The sequence below is a fragment of the Dromiciops gliroides genome, chromosome 5 (assembly GCF_019393635.1).
Source record: "Dromiciops gliroides isolate mDroGli1 chromosome 5, mDroGli1.pri, whole genome shotgun sequence".
Classification (NCBI taxonomy): Eukaryota; Metazoa; Chordata; class Mammalia; order Microbiotheria; family Microbiotheriidae; genus Dromiciops; species Dromiciops gliroides.
This window is the reverse complement of record NC_057865.1, coordinates 251074017-251094708: the sequence shown is the minus strand read 5'-3', so window position 1 is coordinate 251094708 and position 20692 is coordinate 251074017. Positions and strand designations below refer to the sequence as shown.

At 37.4% G+C, this 20692-nt stretch overlaps 1 protein-coding gene across 1 annotated transcript in view; it reads right to left on the bottom strand.

Moving 5' to 3' along the window:
* Positions 1 to 20692, bottom strand: part of NAV3 (neuron navigator 3) — a 1098011-nt gene that overhangs the window by 897022 nt on the left and 180297 nt on the right. The window contains 1 exon segment of the mRNA XM_043966554.1: positions 13979 to 14070. The gene's annotated coding sequence lies outside the window, so the exon portion shown is untranslated.

Here is a 20692-nt window from a genome sequence, read left to right as displayed (position 1 = left end):
TTCAGAAAATCAAAATGAGTTAAATTCATGCATTGGCAATCAAGGAAAGTCATGAAAATCAATAAAATCCTTAAGACAGGATTTACACTTTTATCACAAAAAAGCTTACCTTAAAAAAAAATAAAGGTTAACATAAGGTTTTTCTTCCCAAGCTTTAATCTCTCCAACTTCATTTTATTTCACATTTTTTCTACTTCAGACCTCAACCATGAATCTTACCACAAATCCCAGTTTGATATTATCACTGCAAGTTCATTTAAAGTCAGCCTCGCACCTGCTTTCTGATTGTCTGCACCCATTTCCAAGTTGAAATCAATGAAACCTATTAGCATGTTCTCAGCTCTGCACTTTAATTTTGGGTAGTGATGTATTATTAATGTAATCATCCCCACAAGCCTGGTTTCACATCAGAAGTAAAATTTGGAAAGGTTTGGGATGAGAAATTTTAATAATGTTTGGTGTATAATATTTTAATACTATAGAGTAAATAATTGAGTGCATATTTGATATGAAATTTTAATTGAACTCCACCAAACCAATGCATAAGGCAATCCAATCACTAGAGAGCAGGGTCCCTTTAAGCACTCAGAAGGCAAAAGCACACTACCCAAGCAATATCCATCACATTCATGGTCTATTACCTGGGTTCATTTATTCCTATCTTGGAAGATAATGGTGCTCCCTAACCAAACCCCCACTTTCTGCTATGGTGGGCATTTTCTCTAAATGAAAACATGCCCTTTCCTCGATGTGTGTGGAATATACAGTGTTGTGCTGCCCGTGTATCTACTCTCCAGTTGTGTATATGAGTGGCTATAAGGTGACTTGAATTTAAATATATATATATATATATATATATATATCATCCAAATGGAAACTAGGAAAGGTCAGGAAAGAGGGAAATCTTTAATACTGCAAAATTCACAATTAAAAGTAGAAAACCATTAACTTATTCCTTTCACATCCTTCAAAAGCTCTTCTTCCTGAAAATTAATATTTATGGAAAGTTTAAAGCTGGAAGGGATTTTGGAAACCATCTAGTCCAACTTTTTCATTTTGCAAATTTAAAAAAAAAGTGAGGAAGAGTGATTTCCCTTAGGTTCTCAACTATTTTTTTTTTTGACATAATGGACCCCTTTGGCAATCTGGTGCGGCCTATGGACCTCTTCTCAGAATGATGTTTTTGAATACAAAAAACAAATGCATAGCATTACAAAAGAAATCAATTGTACGGAAATGCATTTATCAAAATATTTAGAGGAGGAAAAAAAAAAATGAATGGACCCCAGGCTAAGAACTCCCACACCTAAGTCATTCAGCAAGTTAGTGACAGAGCTGAAGCCAAAAGAACACATAGCACATTAAACAATGCTTATTAATGGAGTGATTAATTGATTTAATGAAGATTCCTACAAGAGCTTATCTTAGTAAAGTTGAATGAACTTTCCATAAGTGCAAGATAGTTTAGTTGGGAGGGGGGGAGGGGAATGAGATACAGATTTAAGCCTTCTCTATACTCTTGGTGTTTTCAATGGAAAACATTCATAGATAAGAAAACAAAGAAAATGTTTCACTGCCCATTGTGATTTTTCCTGAATATTCCAAGGTTCAAGTGAAAGAGATTGATGCTTGAGGATGGAGAGATAACTATTCAATTTGTGTCATATAAATAGACACTGGACTTCTCCCTCTGAGCATCTTAGAACAAAGGGACAGGATTTAGCAGCTTTGGGCTAGATCAACTGGAGCTTGTATTTTGCTAAAATAGCTTTTGAGACCTCAGGGTGAGCTCTAAGTCTGGAAATTAGTGGAGACTTGCTGAGTTGAGCTCCTATTTAAAATGATAGCTAATGAAGGTCCCTTTCAGTGCTAGGGATAGTGATGGACACTCTTTGATTTCACTGGTGTAAGGAACTCCCAGGTGAGGGAATGTCTACTTATTCAGAGTAGGATCCTCTCTGCAATTTATAGCCTTAGAAAGATGCCTCAAACAGGTGAACAAGTGACCCCACAGGTTCCAATGAGACCCCCCAACATTCCCTGGCATGGCTGAACTAGATTAAAATGTAGTCAGAAAATACTTAACATAAATAAAAATTCAATAAAACAGGGTTAATTTATGGTTTCTTAAGTTAATACGGGGCTGCAGAGATCTTTATGTAATGACTGAATAGCCCTATCTCCAATTGTGTTGGGTGGCACTGGCCTGGAACACTGAGATGACTTGTCATACACACAGAGCCAGGACGTGGTAGAGGAAGGACCTCGACTCAGCTCTGAATCCACCAGGATATATTTACTATTTTATCTACTGGAAAGGACAGACACTAGAGGCTGGATGGGACCTGTGGACCTGTCATTTCATTGTTACAGGAATGAATCAATCGATCAATTGATGAAGGGGGGACATTTATTATATGCAAAGCACTGCGCTGTTTTTTACCATAAATGAATTTTATTTTTCCCAAGTACATGTAAGAACAATTTTAACATACTTTTTTTTTTTTGCCGGGCAATGGGGGTTAAGTGACTTGCCCAGGGTCACACAGCTAGTAAGTGTCAAGTATCTGAGGTCAGATTTGAACTCAGGTACTCCTGAATCCAGGGCCAGTGCTTTTATCCACTGCACCACCTAGCTGCCCCTTAACACACATTTTTAAAACTTTGTCTTCCAAATTCTCTTCCTATGTACCTCCCTACCCTCCCCCCTTTAAGAAGGTAAGCAATTCAATATAGGTTATACATGCGTAGCCATGCAAAACATTTCCATATTAGTCAGGTTGCTTTGTGAAGTTCTGAGGATACAAATAGGGCAATAGGAAGAGTCAAAATTGGAGGGGTTGTGGATAGACAAGCATAATAGCACATTATTCGGGGAGCTGTAAATTAGGATAACCATTCTGCAAAGCAATTTGGGAAAAGGTTCAATCAAATCATCATTATCATCATCACCATGACCATCGCCATCATCATCCGAACACTTATATATGTTTAAAATTACTGTCCCCACAAAAATGAAAGAGGTTGGGGCAGCTAGGTGGCGCAGTGGATAAAGCACCCTTCCCGGATTCAGGAGGACCTGAGTTCAAATACGGCCTCAGACACTTGACACTTACTAGCTGTGTGACCCTGGGCAAGTCACTTAACCCCCATTGCCCTGCCAAAAGAAACAAACAAAAAAAAAAATGAAAGAGGTTGTGCAAGTATTGTCATATCCATTTACAGATGAGGAAACTGAGACTTGAGAGTTTAAGTATCATGTTTACATACATAGGAACATAGATTGAGAGCCAGAAAGGACCATATATATACATATATATATATATTATATATCTATATCTATATCTATATCTATATCTATATATATATATCTTACTTGAGGCCTACAGAGGTTCAAGTGCCCTGTCCTAGGTCATAAAGGTAGCAAATGTCAAAGCCAGGAATTGGGTCCAAGTCCCAAACCTTCTAGTGCATCACTCTTTCCAACATAATTTGGTCTCTCACTGTAATAATAGGGCCCTACTTACACAGATATATTTAAGAGCAGCTGAAAAAAACAATAATTTTTGGAGGACGTTTTAGCGTCCATTTAATCTAACTCACACCTGAACAATAATCCTCTTCATAGCATGCAGTCTTTCCCTAAAGACATTCAGTAATTAGAAACTCCCTATCTCATGAGGCAGGCCATTTCATTTGGGGACAGCTGGAAATATTTGAAACTTGTTTTCATCTTTTTATTCTGAAATCTACTTCTCTTTGTACCCTGGCATAATGAATAACAGTGTAGGCAGTGTGTATAAAAACTACTATTTTATTTGCAGAAATAGGGTACAATGGGAATGGAATCTTACGATGTACTCACAGACTTGGTGGAAATGTAAACTTAAGAAAAAACAGCTCTAATCCTTTCATTAGACTGATGTGTTGGTTTGTTGAATTACCTTTTTTGTCTTTATTTTTTATTCTTTGTTGTAACAGATGACTATATGGGTAGGGCGGAAAGGATGAATATGTTTGGAAATGAAGATGAAGGAAAATGTATGCTATCAATAAATTTTTAAGTCATTGCTACACTACAAAATTATTATCAAAAATTGAGAAAGAAAGCATTAGCCCATTTTCTTTTTTTGTTTTTTAATGTGCCAAATATAATTGCAATACCTAAATCATGGAAGGATACAACAAAGGAGAGCCACAGGTCAAATATATTAGTGAATATTAATTCAAAATGAAAAGTAAAGTAAAACTGAAGTAAAAATTAAAAGTAAAATTCTGTCAAATAGATGATAGTGTCTGCCTATGCCTTCAATTGTTTTTTTTCCTTATCTTATTGCTATTGTTAGCATTTCTAGAACTATATCAAATAACAGCCAGGAAAATGGTCATCTCTCCTTTACTCCTATATTAAAAATGAAAAATTATAGTATATCTCCATTGCATATGATGCCATTTCAATTTTAGATAGATTTTTATGACATTTAAAAAAATAAACTCAAATTGATAAGGTTTCTTGAAAAAGTACAAAGCTTTCTGGCAGAAATTTGACTGGTGGGTAGGAGATAAACTCTTTTTTTTCTGGTGAGGCAATTGGGGTTAAGTGACTTGCCCAGGGTCACACAGCTAGTAAGTGTCAAGTGTCTGAGGCCGGATTTAAACTTAGGTACTCCTGACTCCAGGGCCAGTACTCTATCCACTGCAGCACCTAGCTGCCCCAGGAGAGAAACTCTTAACCAAGCCAGGAGGGAAATAAAAAAAGTGACAAAGGATAAAATAGATAATTCTGATTATATGAAATGGAAAAGCTTTTTACAAAAACAAAATTAATGAATTTCAAGTAAGAAGTGAAGCAATAAAATAAGGGAAAAATGTTTTATATTCAATTTCCCAGATGTATTTGGTATAACAGACATATAAAAATGAATATAAATATGAAATATCAAAGTCACTCTCCAATAGGTTATGGTTAACTGATATGGACTGAGTGTTTTTTAAAGGAACAATTGAAAAGCAAGACAAAGAATGCTCTGAATTACTAACCATAAAGGAAATGCAAATGAAAATAACCTTAAGGTTTCACCTCACATCCAGAAAATGGGAAAAATATGACAAAATATAGGAAGAGTCAAAGTTGGAGAGGTTGTGGAAAGACAAGCATATAAATGCATCATTGGTGGAGCTGTAAATTAGTATAACTGCTCTGGAAAACACTTTGTAATGATGGAAATAAAATTGCTAAAATGTACACATCTTTTTACTCAGAGATTTCACCACCATCCATATATTTCAAGGAAATCATTGATCAAAAAGTCTTATATGCAACAAATTATTTATGGTAGTACTTTATGTGATAGCAAGTAACTAGAAGCAAAAGTAGGTGCACACCAATTGGGAAATGATTAAATAAATTTCATCACATTCACATAATGGAAATTTACTGTGCTCTAAAGAAATGTAGAATATAATAGAAAGCATGAGAAGACTTATGTAAACTGATGAAAAGTGATAGAAGAACCAAGAAAACCATATGAAAATAAAGCAGCAATGTCAATGAAAATGACAACAAAAGAATAAAATAAATGCTTTTGTTGTTATTCTGTCTCACTCTTTGTGACTCCATTTAGGGTTTTCTTAGCAAAGATGTTGGAGTGGTTTGACAGTTTTCTTCTCCAGCTCATTACAGATGAGGAAACTGAGGCAAATAGGGTTAAGTGATTTGCCCAGGATCACACAGCTACTAAGTGTCTCAGGCCAGATTTGAACTCATGAGGATGAATTATCCTGCCTCCAGGCCCATCTCTCTATCCACTGTGATACCTAGTTACCCCTAAAAAAATAAATGCTTACAAAATTAGAATCACCAGGCTTGGACCCAAGGAACAAGTAGAGAAGATACCTCCCCCTACCCTTAGCATATATGAGGGTTCCATGGATGTGGAGTATTGCAAATTATGCCAAATTTTCACACCGTATTTATCAGTTCTGATTTCTTTTCCTCCTTAAAAATGATTCTTTGTTATTAAGTAATGGCTCACTGCTTCAGCAGCAATTGAATCCTTGGATTACAATTCTTTGGGAAATTCCCTAAAGGAATAGGAGCCATCACAATGCAATAGGAAAGTATTTTGCTATTTCTCTCCTGCTAATTAAGTAGATCCAGCTTTGTGGCTGTCTAATGACTCCAACTACCCTGACAGACAGACTGTCAGTACCAAAGGGATGCTTCCTCTGTAGCAGGCAAGCAGCAGGATGTCTAAGTAGAGTCCATGAGGTGAGCTACAAAGGGAGTGGGGCGGGGAACAAGACAGAAGAGACACTGAAATACAATCTCAGTCAATGTAGTGTGGCAGTAGACCATTGGGAAATAGTATCCAAAAGAGCAGTCCAGAATTCAGCAATCAAAGAAGGAGTGATTACTTCTTGTAAGGCTTTTAGTGTTCATCAGATAGAGGGAAACTGAAGGATGGAGTAACTGAAGTATCCCAAATCCCATCCTGACCTATATGCCTGCAGAAAAGGGCTGCCTTGACTTAAATCAAGTGTTTTGGTTTGTTGTTGTTTTTTTCAAAAAGACACACATTAGGGAGAAGGGAGAGAGAGCAAATGCCACCATCATTATAATCTTCTCTACAAACAGGAGAATCAGTCAGTTGAACAGACTTACAGTGGTAGATTACTGCATCAGATTCACCTTTTTCTATCCTTTCTCTCTTCATATATATGCCGGTTAAGAATAATGTGGATTTTCCAGTTTCTACTTCCTCTTAGAGTAATTGTTACTATTCAACCACTTGGTCTTTTAGCATGTTTCAGCTCATTAGCACAGACTTTCGGAAGTCCCCCAAGAATAATTAGCTGAGATAGGATCCTTAACGATCACGTATACATTTTTAATTTGACATTCAGTGAACAGTAAAATTATGATAGCCACATTCATTGTGACATACAAGTAAGTATGTAAGTCTACTCAAGAAAAGGAAAAATCAAAGTTTTGGCATAAGGTAAGTTAATAGTATTAAGGCTTCAACTCAGTGTTTCTAGCAAATTAAGATGAATCCCAGTTTTAGGAACTTTTCAAAGAGAAGCTGGAAATAGAGTTGTTTAAATATTTAGTAAAATGAGGCAATTACAGAATCTAGTAAGCAATGCAACTGATGGACATTTGCATCCTACTTGCCTATTATTTTGCAAATATTTCAAAAGTCACATGGATGGGCATTTTTTCCCAAAATAATTTGAGCCTCAATGTGAGCTTTATCATCTTATATTTTTATCTTATCTCTTCTGTTATGTAATTGGAGTGCACATTTTGTTGCAATGAGCATATTTGGAGGCTGGGATTTGCCATTAATTTATAGAAGGCTTTATGCATCACCCTGCTTTTCTGGGTCTCAGTTTCCTTTTCTGTAAAATGAAAGCATCAATGATCTCTAAGGTCCCTTCTACTACTAAACTACTAAGACCACCCCTCCTTACTTCAGACTAGTCTGGAGAAGCCATGCCTTCCATCTCTTCCCCACCCACTCCCTGTCACATCAATGTAACACTGAGTGCTCCTCAAAATGACCAATTTTCTACTTCCCTACCAAGAGGCGATATGTTTCTGCTACTATCCGACCCCCACAAAAAAGATTATGTAGTGCCTTCATTTTTATTTTATTTTGGGGGGGGGGTGAGGTAATTGGGGTTAAGTGACTTGCCCAGGGTCACACAGCTAATAAGTGTCAAGTGTCTGAGGCCAGATTTAAACTCAGGTCCTCCTGACTCCAGGACCAGTGCTCTATCCACTACACCACCTAGCTGCCCCCATGTGGTGCCTTTATGTAGTCAACTAAGTAGCATAATGGATACAGGGGTTTCCTTGGGATCAGGAAGATCTGAATTCAAATCCTACTTCTGATACTTTACTAGCTATATGACCCCAGGCAAGGCCCCTCTTGGCCTCAGTTTCCCCATTTGTAAATACTAGCACCTATTTCAAAAGGCAGCAATAAGAACCAGAAAATCATATATGTAATGTTCTTTGTAAAGTTTTAAACACAAGTTATGTTGGCTATTATAATTAGGATCAAGGAAAAACCAAAAAGAGTTTCAAATACAATCTGTTTTCCTGGAAGTGAATTAGCAACACACCAATATACCTTTGTTCTTCCTGGTCCTTCTGTAGATAATTAAACCAAGGCCTGGCAAAAAGTACATTCAATATAAGTTTGAGAATACTATGAATGATACAAGACAATTCCAAAAGGCTCATGATAGAAAATGCTCTCCACATCCAGAAAAAGAATTGTGGAGTCTGAATACAGATCCAAGCATGTTATTATCACTTTGTGGTTGGTTTGGTTTTTTTTTTCTTTCTTATGGTTTTTTCCTCCTTTTGTTATGATTCTTTTTCACAACATGACTAGTGTGGAAATATGTTTAACATGATTGTACATATAAAACCTCTATCAGATTGCTTTCTGTCTTGGGGAGGAAGGAGGGAAAGGAGGGAGAGAAAAAAATTTGGAACGCAAAATCTTATTTAAACAAATGTTGAAAACTATCTTTACATGTAATTGGGAAAAAAGATAAAATATTATTAAGAAAAAATATATATAGGGGGCAGCTAGGTGGCACAATGGATGAAGCACCAGCCCTGGATTCAAGAGGACCTGAGTTCAAATCCGGCTTCAGACCCTTGACACTTACTAACTGTGTGACCTAGCACAAGTCACTTACAAAAAAAAAAAAAAAGAATGCAATGATACATAATCAACCTCACCCCTCCAGAGCATATCATAATTCTGGAAAACATCAATCAATAGCATGCATTTATTAAATGCCTACCATGGGTGAGACATTTTGCTAAATCATAAGCCTGCAAAGACAAAAATGAAATCATTTCTTTCCTGGATTTGTTTAAATTCTATTGAAGGAGACAATTTGCATACATAAAAATGTGTTTGCAACATATTTATCAAAGAAATATGAATCATTTTCTGTCTGTGGGCACCTCTAGTTGGAAGCAGGGGCAGATGCAGGTAAGGCCTAATGTATTAGATATCATCTAAGATGAACTTGGGAGGAATATAGGGATTTGAAGAGGTAGAGGTGATAAGAATCATGTGTTGATATCTCATATATGACTTTAAAAGAAATTCAGGGGGCAGCTAGGTGGCACAGTGGATAGAGCACCAGCCCTGGAATCAGGAGGACCTGAGTTCAAATCTGGCCTCAGACGCTTGACACTTACTAGGTGTGTGACCCTGGGCAAGTCACTTAACCCTTATTGCCCAACCAAAAATAAAAAAAGAAATTCAGTCATAAATAACAGGGTTAGCTTTGAAAATCTGAAGCCATCCAATAAACAGAATATGGCTGAAGTGAGTGTCTGAAAGCCTTGGATTTAGCCAAGAATCATAGGGGGAAAAAAAAAAACTTCCTAAGTGATTAATTGTCAGATGCTTCTGATTAAATGGTATTTTTGTTTCAAATTATTCCATATAAAAGATACGGGTTACCATGGTGATCAAGGGAATCTAGGTAGACCTTTCACCTCATTGCAGTGACTGCATACTTGTATACAAAGCCAATTACATCGCATCCTTCAGTGACTAGTGGCTTGGAAACAATATAACTCTGATGTAGAGACTATCATATTAGAAAACAAAGTTTCTATATGTCAGGTGTCATCGTCTCTTTTAACAACAACCTACATAAAGAGTTTTAAGAAGAGTAAAATGTGAGGGATGTGTGTGTTTTGGCTAAGACTTCCAAAGTTTACTAAATGCCTACTGTGTGCACAGTACAGACTTCTTGGCTCAATCCCTGGAACCCCCTTGTACCCCTCATATTCTCTCACCCCCTCCTCAACAGATGTCTTCAGCTCCTACTTAACTTAGAAGATTGAGGCCATCTGTTACAAGTCACTCATTTCTCCTGCTTCTTACCTCCAAATCTCTTTACTGCCTTGGAAGTGTTGGATGAGCAAAGGCTTATTATCCTCTCTTTTTTTGCTCTAGTCTTGGGGAAAAGCGGACAGTTGCTGCTATTCAGTCGTGTCTGGCTCTTTGTGACCAATATACTGGAGTGGTTTGCAATTTCCTTCTCCAGATCATTTTACAGGTGAGGAAACTGAGGTAAACAGGGTTAAGTGACTTGCCCAGAGTCACACAGCTAGTAAGTGTCAAGTGTCTGAGGCCAGATTTGAGCTCAGGTACTCCTAAATCCAGGGCCAGTGCTTTATCTACTGCACCACCTAGCTGCCCTTCCTCATACCTTTTTGACTGTTGCTCAATATCTTTTGTTGGCTTCAACCCTTTGAATATTGGTAGTTTCCAAGGCTCTCTTCTAGGCCTCCTTGTGATAAGAGTGCAGGCTTCCTAGTCAAGAGCACCTGATCCTAACAGAACCTTCTTAAAGAGCTAACTCATGATTTCCTCTCATTCACACATTTCCTTATGTCCTTAGTATGTCTGAAACCATTTCCCCCACGGTATTGTCTCTAATATAAAAGTGTTTCATCTTGGTGAGAGAGGGTCAGAGGGGAATTGCTTGATTTAGTTTTTTGGCTCATTCAAAGAAAAATAATACAAGACTGTTTTCAATACTGTATTATGTGAGATCTAAGTGATTTCAATTAGTTTCAAACTATTAAATCACCAAGTTATTATGAAATCCAGGTTTAATCAATGAATAACTACTCTTTAAAGTTGAATCCTGCCTCCGACACTTAAGAATGGTGTGAGGCTGGACCAATATGAACCTCATTTCTTTATGTATAAATTAGAAATAATACTACCTACCTCCTAGGATTGTTGGGAGAATCAGAGATAATGTATGTAAAGTCCATTGCAAATCTTAAAAATGTTAATAACTACTATTACCACCACCACCACGACTACTACTTCTATTATTATTATACTCCTTTACCTGGGTATCTCATTTACATAAGTTATATGATTACATTTGGACAGTTAGGTGGTACAGTGGATAGATTACCAGGCCAGGAATCACATTGTTTTGATTCAAATCCAGCCTGGCAGACTTACTAGCTATATGGCCCTGGGCAAGTTACTTAACCCTTTTTGTCCCAACTTCCTCATCTGTAAAATGAGCTGGAGAAGGTAATGGCAAACCACTCCATTATCTTTGCCAAAAACTCCTAGATGGGGTCACAGACACAACTGAGAACAACTGAACACCAACAACAAAAATATGATTCAAGGTAATCAGATGATGACTCAAAAACCTATATATCCATTCCAATCTTTCCCCTGAGGTCTTAAAACAAATCACTAACAGCCTAGTGAACATCTCCATATGAATGTCCTGATAGCATCAAACAGGGCAAAATAGAAATCATCTTCCCCTATAAACCTCCTAACTTCCCTCTTTAAATTGTCAACTTTGTCATCTCCCATAATCACCATACCTCAAAATACTGAAGTCATTTTTCATTCTTACCTCATTCTTATCAGTGTCATATTAAATCAGTTACCAAGTTGAACAGAGTAACATAGTGGATAGAGAGGAGGGATCAGACCAGAAAGACCCTGAGTTTGAATCCTGTTTCAGACATTTAGTTCCGTTACACAAAGTAATCAGAGAATATCACTGGGCCTCAATTTCTTATTCTACCACTGAAGGGGTTGAACTAGATGTCCTTTTAGGTTCATTCTAGGTGGAGATCTAGGATCTCATATGACAAAATATATATGCACCTTTCTGACATGCAAATCCAAATACAAATAAATGCCCCTTTCTGACATCTAAAGCTCTTTTCAATCTGTATCTAACCTCTCTTTCCAGGTCATTATGCTTCGTCATACCCTCTATGATCTATCTCACCTGCCTACTTTTTGATCTCCATACTCAATATTCTATTTCCTGCTTCCACACATGCTGTCCCTCACACTTGTCATATTCCACTTCCCCAATTCTCCCTACATGCTTAAATGAAGAGCCACTTCTAAAAGGGGCCATTCCTGATTCCCCTTCTTCTTAGCCCACTCCTGCTATGACATTACATTTATTTAAAGTGTGTTTTGAATGCAGTGGTCTGCTTTGGTGGAAAGAAAAAAATGGTGTTGGAGCCAGGGAAACCTGTGATTCAGGTCCTACATTTGACACATAGGGCTGTGTAATGTTCACTCTCTGTCCTCTTGTCATCTCTCTGATTCTAAATCACAAAGAATGTTCCCACCTGTGTTGGTAGGGGGTGTTTCTTCATGCAAGAGTTCTATAAACCATCTAAGTCACAGATTCTGTCCCTCTCCTTTGAGTATATTTAATTATGTACATTTTGTTTGTCCCTAATAGAATGTAAACTCCATAGGGGCACACATTATTTTGGTTTTGCATTCTCAGTGCCTAGTTCGGTGGCCAGCATATAATAGTTACTTTTTCAAGTCTTATGGAATAAATGAGTGAACTGCGTGACTCCTGGACCATCCTTCCCACAGCTACTGAAAATAAACCGCCTAATGCACAACCATAACATTCCTCTGTTCAAAAACCTTTAGTCACTCCACACCGCTGATAGGATAAATGACAAACTAGCTTATCAAACATTCAGGGCACTCTATCTTTCTACCATTATTTCACATTAATCCCCTTCTCACACTCTATGTACAAGCCAAACTGGATTACTAGTTATTTCCCAAGCTGCTAGTACTTACTATACTTATGTGAGGACAAGCCATATCCTCTAAGTAGAATTTAAGCTCTTTATGAATAAGGAGATGATTTTTTTAAATTGAAAATCTTTGTATTCCTCAGCTTTTTTTAAAAAAAAGATGTTAATAACTGCACATTAAGTAGATAATAGAGATGTCTTCTGAAGGTTGTTTTAGTGAAATTAGTGCTGATAAAAATAATTCATATTCTAATGGACATTCCATCTTGAAGTGAGCTAACATCCATGTGGATGGGGCAAGGGAATAAGGAAGAATAAAGTAACTTACAAAATATTTCAAGAATACCTCACTTTTGGGTAGCAGCTAGGTGGCACAGTGGATAAAGCACAAGCCCTGGATTCAGGAGGACCTGAGTTCAAATCCGGCCTCAGACACTTGACACTTACAAGTTGTGTGACCATGGGCAAGTCACTTAATCCTCATTGCCTCCCCCCCCAAAAAAAATTCCTCACCTTTGAGGTGATCATATCTGTCCCATAAAGATCAAAGCTGTGAATCCTATGTAGTATTTAAGAAATCCAATCAACTAACAAAAATATGTTTAATGCCTATTATGTGCCAATCACTGTGCTATATGCTGAGATACAAAGAAAAAAAAATTAAACAGCCCCTGCCCTCAAGAAGCTTACATTCTATTCAGGGTTTAAAAGGACCACCATTCCAATATGGATAATGGCCTTGATATGGCCCTGAATTCAGGACCAGTGCTTTATCCACTGTGCCACCTAGCTGCCCTCTATCCTATGCTTTTTGAAATCACCTCAGGCAACAAACAAACAAACAAAATGAATACATTAATTAAACATTAAAACATACAGATGAAACAAATGATTGTGCAACACCGAATCAAAATAAGCAAACTGATTAGCCAAAAGGTTTAGGGGATAGGATATCAGAGTTAAACTAAGATTCTATTTAACAAATTCTTTGATTCTTCATTGTTTTTCAAGCAGTTGCTTAAAAAAAATCCTATGTAATGGTCAACTTTCCTGCCTTATTAATAAAAGCATATTGGATATGAATTTCTCATTTTTATTACTGAGGATGTTATATGAATTCAGAGGTATCATTCCAAATACTAAAAAGCAAGGCAAAAAAGAGCACTTGTGGATTGTACATATATAACCTATATCAGATTGTTTGCTGTCTTGTGGAGGGGGGAGGAAAGGGAGATAGGGAGAAAAATTTGGAACTCTAAATCTTATGAAAAAATGAATGTTGAAAACTATCTTTACATGTAACTGGAAAAAATAAAATAAATGTTTAATGCAAAAAAAAAAATCAAGGCAGTACAGTACCTCAGATGTAGACAGTGTAGATCAGAGGTAAGAAGCCTTTTCTTTAGAGGATCATAAGTCTCTCCAAGGAGTTCCCATAAGGTTTTGAAGCACTATAGAAGAGGGAAATTAAAATTCAATGTAAGACCATCATTTGTCCATTAACATATAGATATATAAATGAGCTTTCCCCTTCCCCATCTCAAAAAAAAAGGTCGTTTTCGCATCTCACATTTTAAAAAAAATTACCCAAAAGTCAAAGCAATTTAATAACTTTCTTGCATCTGCTTATTGTTAACTTGAGGCTTGATTCCAGCACCACCACCCTTCATCTTCAATTGTTCCTTCATGGGAGTATTTATCATCTGTGATTACAGACATGTTTTGATTTGAGTCATGTGTAAAAATGTTGATTCATAACAGTGCTCTCCCATTACATGAAACCCACTTTAAACAGTTTGGCTTATTGTGTGTGTGTGTGTGTGTGTGTGTGTGTGTGTGTGTGTGTGTCTTTAAATATTTATTAAGTACTTACTATTTACCAGTCCTAAGCACTGGATGTACAAAGAAAGTCAAAAGATAGTTCTTGTCCTCAAGTATCTCCCTTTCTAATGGGGGAGACAATATGCAAACAACTATTATCCAGAATAAATATGAAACTATTAACAGAAGGAAGGCACTGGTATAAAGGGGGATTGGAAAATGCTTCCCGTAGAAGGTGGAATTTTTTTTTTCTGGGAAGCCAGGAGGTGTGTAGATAATATAGGCTCTCTTTGTTGGCATTTGGCAGCTAGGTGGTGGAATGGAAAGAGCCCTGGACGTGGAATCAGGAAGACTCATCTTTGTGAGTTCAAATCTGACCTCAGAAACCAGCTGTGTGACCCTGGGCAAGTCACTTAATCTTTTTTGCCTCAGTTTCCTAATTTCCAGTATCTTTGCCAAGAAAAATCCAAAATGGGGTCACTAAAAGTAAGACATGACTGAAAACAATTCAACAGCAACAAACATTTTTCATTTAAAAAAATAGTGAGTCCAATGAACTGATGGCTTAGAATAGTTGTGTTATGATCAGCAAAGGTAAAGCCCTCTACATTTCCAGGTTTATCATCTATTACTTCATATCATAGAATCTGTGGCTCAGACAAATTGGACTTCCTGTTCTTCACTCACACATTCCATATCACATCTTGGTGCCTTGGCCCAAGTTGTCATCCTTCCCTTAAATGCTCTCCTTCCTTACTTCTAACTCTTTCTTATCACTGCTTTCCTTCAATACTCAGCTCAAATACAACCGCCTAAATTACTTTTTTCCTGATTCCCCCAGCTGCTAGTGCAACTTTCCCATTTGTACACATGTATACTTTTAGGTGTTTCTATTGTCTCTCCTAAAACAACTTATCTTAAGGGAAAGAAAATCATTTTTTCTTTATATCCTTGGCACTTAACTTAGTGCCCTGGCACATAGTAGGTGCTTACTAAATGTGGGGTTTTTGTGAGGCAATTGGGGTTAAGTGACTTGCCCAGGGTCACACAGCTAGTAAGTGTAAAGTGTCTGAGGCTGGATTTGAACTCAGGTCCTCCTGAATCCAGGGGTCAGTGATCTATGCACTGTGCCACCTAGCTACCCCTTACTAAATGTTTATTAATCAATTCCTATACCCCACTCCTTAAACTATAACTCCTAAAATGCATTCCTTTTTAGAGAATACTTTTAAATTTAAGGTCTTACAAAGTACTCTGAAGATTAAGGACATCAGAATCACAGACTCTGAGATTCAGAGGGATCCTAAACTGTTGTCTAATCCAACTCACATGAAAGGGATCACTGGTATAACACGTACAACCAGTTGTCAACCAGCCTCTGCTTGGAGACCTCTGAAGAAGAGGAATACACCACCCTCTTGAGAGAAGCCACTTGGGGAAGCTTTAATTGGTAGTATTTTTTTAAATTATATTATTTCTGTTTTTCTCCCCAGTATCTAGACTAAATATGCTTCTTTGCTGTTTCAACCATTGCTCTTATTTCTCCCCTCTGGGGTCAAAAAGAATAAATTTAGGGGCAGCTAGGTAGTACAGTGGATGAAGCACCAGCTTTGGATTCAGGATTCAGTTCAAATCCTGCCTCAAACACTTGACACTAGCTGTGTGACCCTGAGCAAGTCACTTAACCTTCATTGCCCCACAAAAAAAAAAAAAAAAAGGTTTACTTAAAAAGAATAAATCTAATCCCTCCTTCATAGGATAGGTTTTCAGGTACACGGAAGAAGCTATAATACCCTCCACATTCCCCCAGTGAATTTTCTCTTGTCAAGATTAATATTCCCAGGTCATTCATTGGATCCTCACAGCACGGACCCAGACCCTTCCCCATTCCAGTAACCTTCCTCTGCACACTCTCTAGCTTATCAATGCTATTCTTCAACTGTGGCATCCAAAAGTAAACATCGTACTCCTTATGAGGCCTGAGGAAAGCAGAGTATGGGGGGACTTTAACCTCCACATTCCTAGAAGTTATGTGTCCTCTTAATGAAGCCCAAGGTACTTACCTTTTTAGGCTGACATATCACCTTGCTGACATGTTGACCTTAGTTAGAGTTCACTAAACCACTGACTTCTTATTCAGAACAACTGCTATCTCCCCATCTTATAATTGGGAATTTGATTTTTTAAAATAATTTAAACATTTTAATTTATTTAATTTTAATTTATGGAATAAAACAAACATTTCCATAGGATAGTATAATAAAAAGATGATTGCACATGAAACTGCAAATCTATTATGTACAACTTGCTCTCCCTTTTAGACATACAATAAACCAAGAAAATTCTGTGTGCAGTAATAGTAATATTGTTTTAAGAATAACCGAGGGGGCAGCTAGGTGGTGCAGTGGATAAAGCACCATCCCTGGATTCAGGAGGACCTGAGTTCAAACCCAACCTCGGACACTTGACACTTACTAGCTGTGTGACCCTGGGCAAGTCACTTAACCCCCATTGCCCCGCAAAAAAAAAAAGAATGACCAAACAACTGAGATATTTTAACTATTATAAATACACAAATTAAAAATGAAGTTGACTTTTTTGTACCTGAGCGAAAATTTTTCTGTTTAACTACTTAACTTCTATTTACATCAGTTTCCACTTATGTAAAATGGATATAATAATAGCACTTAGCACTGTGCCTGGCACATAATAAGCAGTACAAAATGGCAGCTGCTTTTATTATTGTTGTTGTTGTTGTTGTTGTTGTTGTTGTTATTAAACTTTAACAAATTTCACCTTATTAGATTTAGCCCAATGTCCCAGCTAGCCTACCAACCACTGTGTTAGATATCCTTCTCAGTTTTTATACCATGTACAAATTTGACCAGCAAATCTGTCCAAACTAAGACAAAAAGTTTACCCATAATAAAAACATAATTTTTCCAATTATTGTGCAATTGAGTGCTTTTTTTTAGAAACTGCCTATGAGGATAGTTCCAAAGGGATTAAAAACTTGAGCTGAAAATTAAAACTACTCTGAGGTACCACCTGACACCTATCAGATTGGCTAATATGACAAAAAAGGGAAATAATAAATGTTGGAGAAGCTGTGGAAAAACTGAAACGCTAATGCATTGTTGGTGGAGTTGTGAGCTGATCCAACCATTCTTGTGAACAATTTACAACTATACCCAAAGGGCTATGGGACTGTGCATGCCCTTTGACCCAGTAGTACTACTACTAGGTCTGTTTCCCAAAGAGGTCATAGAAAAGGGAAAAGGAACCACATGTACAAAAATATTTATAGCAGCTCGCTTTGTGGTGGCAAAGAATTGGAAATCAAGGGAGTGCCTATCAATTGGGGAATGGCTGAAAAGTTTGTGGTTTATTAATGTAATGGAATATTATTGTGCTGTAAGAAATGATGAGCAGGTGGATTTCAGAAAAACCTGGAAAGTCTTAATGGGACTGATGCTGAGTGAAGTGAGCGGAACCAGGAGAGCATTGTATACAGTGACAGCAACATTGTACAATGATCAACTGTGATAGACTTGGCTCTTCTCAGAAGTTCAATGATCCAAGGCAACTCTAAGGAACTCATGATAGAGAATGTTCTCCACAACCAGAGAAAAGAACTGTGGATTATGAGTGAATATTGAACCATACTGTTTCTACTCTTTGGTTGTTGGTGTTTTTTTTTTCTTTATTGAGGTTTTTTCCTTTGTGCTCTTATTCTTCTTTCACAACATGACTGATACAGAAATAAAAAAAACAAAAACAAAAAAACCCAACTTGAGCTGAATTTCAGCATTTCTAAACAGCCTTTAAATGAAATTTAGGAGCTGTTTTCCAAAGTTTATGATCTATTCCTTCTTATTGAGTTGATCTACAAAGAACTGATCCATCACAATTCACGATGACAGAGAACTCACCATTGACCACCAATGACACTTTCTTGCCCACAATTTTGTTTTGCCTATCCAGGAAGGTTATATACCATGTCCCCATGGTATTTTTTTTTGTTTTTTTTTTTTGTTTTTTGTAAAAAAATATAATGTGGGACATGGCCAGACCACCTTTCACAAACCACCCAGTAAGCAACGGGTAGCACTACTGCTGTGTATTGGAGCTTTTAGCTCAGTCCTCCAATTTCAAAGCCAGTTTACAACTACAAGGTCAAGCCTAGGAAAATGTGCCAGTGGAGAGGCTGCTATCCAGACCGGGAAATACAAGAATCACCAGCACTAAGGAATTTGATCCAAAATAACTAATATGAGTAAGGAAGCTCTGGAGTCAAATCCCACTTTAGGCCCTTTTTTGCTTTATTGTACTGAACAAATTTCTAGGCCTCTCTGAGTCTCAATTTTCTCACCTGTGAAATAGAGATAATAATAGCATTAACTTCACAGGACTGTTGGAGGCTCAAGTGAAAGAAGTACTTTGTAAGCCTTAAAGAATTATATAAATGTAAACTTGAATTTATTTACTTTATAATTATTCTCTGTTCAGTCATTTCAGTCATGTCTGACACTTTATGACCCCATTTTGGGTTTTCTTGACAAAGAGAGTGGAAAGGTTTGGCATTTCCTTCTCCAGATCATTTTACAGATGAGGAAACTGAGGCAAACAGGGTTAAGTGACATGTCCAGAGTCACACAGCTAGTAAGTGTCTGAGGCCAGATCTGAACTCGAGAAGATGAGTCTTCCTGATTCCAGGTCCAGGGCTCTATCCATTTCATCACCTAGCTACCCCTATGTTTATTCTACAAATACTTATATATGTACCTGTCTCCCTTGTTAGATAGTAAACTCCTTCCAAGTTGGGCTTGTTTCATTCACTTAATTTGTATTCTCACCACCTAATACAGTGCCTGACACAGAGTTGGAACTTAATAAGTGCTTGTTGATTGATAATCTGGAATTTTAAATGGCATCAAGAGGAGTGTATAATTTTCCCTAGATTCAATAGGGAACCACTAGAATTTTTTGAATGGGGATGAGTCCACCAATGACCACATGAAGGGACACTTTCCTGCCCACGACTTTGTTTTACCTATCCAGGAAGGTTATACCATGTCACTTTCTGCTTTAGAAGGATTTTTTTTTCAGGAGTTATATAGGAAAAAAGTTATGTTGGAATGGGGAAAGAGGAAGAGCTGGACATTCACCTAGGGCATCATGACAAGGACTTTCAGAGAGTTGTGATAAATGCATGGACTATGGCTATGAGTACAGAGAAGGGCATGTCTGCCAGAGATTCTGTCCAGATAAAAACCACAACAGGACTATATTTAACATTAGTTAACACCAATCTCTTAATGGAGGAAATGATGCAGAGATGATGAAAGGGGTCTAGATAATATGAGGATAAACAACTTGGTACAGTAGGAAAAAAAAATACGATCTGAAGTCAGGGGACCTGAATTCAAGTCCTGCCTTTGGGATTTTCTGCCTGTGTGACCCTGAGCAAGTCACTTTATTTCTTTGATGCTCAATTTCCTTATCGGTAAAATTAAAGGACTGGACTGGGTGACCTCCGGAATAGCTTCCAGCTCTGTCAATGATCCTCTTAGTCTTGCAGAAGGGCCCCTGACTCTTAAATTGGCCACTGGTGCCAAATACAGAGCACCATTATCCCTTTGTTTTTGTTTTTTTCTCTCTCCACCATGAAAGTTTATTTGTTCTGTTTGCTTCATTTAGAAGACAATAAAACCAGACAGCCTTTGAGCACACGTAGGACATAAAACTACAGGGCATCTGTTGGGAAGGAGCAGACAAAAATCGAAGAAAAACAGCACCATCACTCTATTTGACCCATCAGGTTCTTCTTGAAATTTCATGAAGGGCTAACGACAGAACATATGTCTCTTCCTCGAGCTCTCACATGTAAAAGTTCCATGCTGAGAAGCAATTCCCACCCCAGAGGCAATCTTAGTTAAAGCTTGTAGGTAGAACAGTTGTTTGATGTGGTCAGTGAGCACGGCTGAATTAAGGACCCCCTGGAAGCTGAGGACAGAAAAGGAATAAGACACAGACTCAATTGTAGGTTTTGCCCAGAAAGAAGGATGGAATTCTTTAGACACTGAAAATTAAGTAACATGGCTTGCAGGAAGACTCACCATGGGGGTTTTCTCTGTACAGTGAAAAGGAAACAGAATTTAGAATGAGAGTATCTTTGAAGTTGAACCCTAATTCTGTATCTTCTTGCCTGGGTAACTTTGGCCAAGTTATTTAATCTCTCTGGGACTCAGT